This window comes from Triticum aestivum, chromosome 7B (genome assembly GCF_018294505.1).
Source record: "Triticum aestivum cultivar Chinese Spring chromosome 7B, IWGSC CS RefSeq v2.1, whole genome shotgun sequence".
NCBI classification, from domain to species: Eukaryota; Viridiplantae; Streptophyta; class Magnoliopsida; order Poales; family Poaceae; genus Triticum; species Triticum aestivum.
Window position 1 is genome coordinate 31047513 of NC_057813.1, and position 1815 is coordinate 31049327.

The 1815-nt window shown below is 47.7% G+C and overlaps 1 pseudogene; it reads right to left on the reverse strand.

The window, feature by feature from the left end:
- Positions 1-1384: 1384 nt before the first annotated feature.
- LOC123163385 (uncharacterized) lies at positions 1385-1523 on the reverse strand (annotated as a pseudogene).
- Positions 1524-1815: the final 292 nt, after the last annotated feature.

The following is a 1815-nucleotide window of genomic DNA, read 5'->3' on the forward strand; positions in this document are numbered from 1 at the left end:
TGACTAGGTAGCATATTAATGATATGATCTGCTCTGAGAAAGGCCTCGTCCCAAAACTTTAAGGGCATGGAGGCACCAACAAGAAGGGAAAAGCCAACTTCGACAATGTGTCGGTGTTTGCGTTCAGCAGACCCATTCTGTTGATGGGCATGTGGACACGAGACATGATGGGAAATGCCAAGTTTTTGGAAAAAAGAGTTGAGCTTCTCGTATTCGCTACCCCAATCAGATTGGAGGGCTATGATTTTGGTGTCAAATTTCCTTTCAACTAAAGCTTGGAAATTGAGAAAAACTTGGCATACATCGGTTCTTTTCTTAAGAAGATAGATCCAGGTAAATTTACTATAGTCGTCAATGAAACTCACATAGTATGTATGTCTACCAATAGAGGAGGGAGCGGGTCCCCACACATCAGAAAAGATAAGCTGTAAAGGCTTGGTAGAAATACTTGTTGAAATAGGATAAGGCAACTAATGACTTTTAGCTCTTTGGTAGGAATCACAATTTGTTTCAACATATGGGAGCTTATTTTTCCTAAGCAAACGCTCAACTAAAGAAAAAGATGCATGTCCTAATCGATCATGCCACCGTGTGGATGAGACTTTGGTGGCACTAAACACTTGTTTACTGAGTCTTCTTATCTCTGGAATCAATGAGTAAAGCCCTCGAACACATCTACCTCAATATAGCACCCTCCGCGTGGACTGATCCTTGATCAAAAAGAAGAACGGGTGAAATTCAAGAAAGACATGATTATCAATGGCAATGCGATGAATGGAAAGAAGACTTTTGGAAGCACTAGGAACATGCAAAAAAATTATGAGATGAATTTTTCTATGAGGGGTCTTAATAACAGAATGACCAATGTGACCAATCTTCATACCTTCTCCACTAGCGGTGTGGATGTGATCTTGGCTGCGGTACTTCTCACGCATGGTCACTTTTTCCAGCTCACCGATGATGTGGTTCGTGGCTCCGCTGTCGACGTACAAGTTCGTGTCAACACCATATGAGGCTTTAGCTGCCCCGGCCACCTTTTCATCTTGGGACGATGCATCATCATCATCCTCAAACTGGTGCCAACAATCTTTGGCTGAGTGTCCCAGCTTGCCACAGATTTGGCACCGAACAACGTCCGAGCGCGATCTGTTGCTGTTGGAGGAGCTGGTGCGCCAGCCCCTATTGTTGGTGGAGGAGGATCGGCCGCTGCCGCGCGCATTGTTGCCGTTTTGGCTGCCGTTGTTGCCCCCGCCAGAGCCCTTGCCCTTGTTGCGAGGAGGTCCATGGTAGCGAGAGCCGTCACTGCCGCGGCCGCGTGTGGCGACGTTCGCCGAAGACTTGAAGCCGCCGCCGGTCCCTGCTCCTTGGAACAAAGCCACCCTTTGATCAAAATTACTCAGATGAGCAAAATTTTCATCAAGGGTCACCGGGTTGGTGCGGGCGTCAAGGGCAGAGACCAATAGCTTGAAGTCCATGTCGAGGCCGTTGAGGATGTAGGAGATCGGCTCGTCATCCTGAAGTAGCTGCCCCACCACTGCAAGCTTGTCGGCGAGAGAGCGCATGTGCGCAAAGAATGTGACCCCTAATTTCTTCCCTTCTGCGCGTTCGTCAGGGCGGCGCAAATGTTGTTGATGCGGGACAACGAGGTTAATGAGAACATCTTCGCCAATGCCATCCAGAGCTCGTGTGCGTGGGTGATCATGGTCACCTGTACAAGTAATTCTTTGGATAGATTATTCAAAAGATAACCTAGTACCTACTGGTCTTCCCAGATCCAAAGTTGATGTAGAGGATTCGGGATGGTCACCTCCTTGC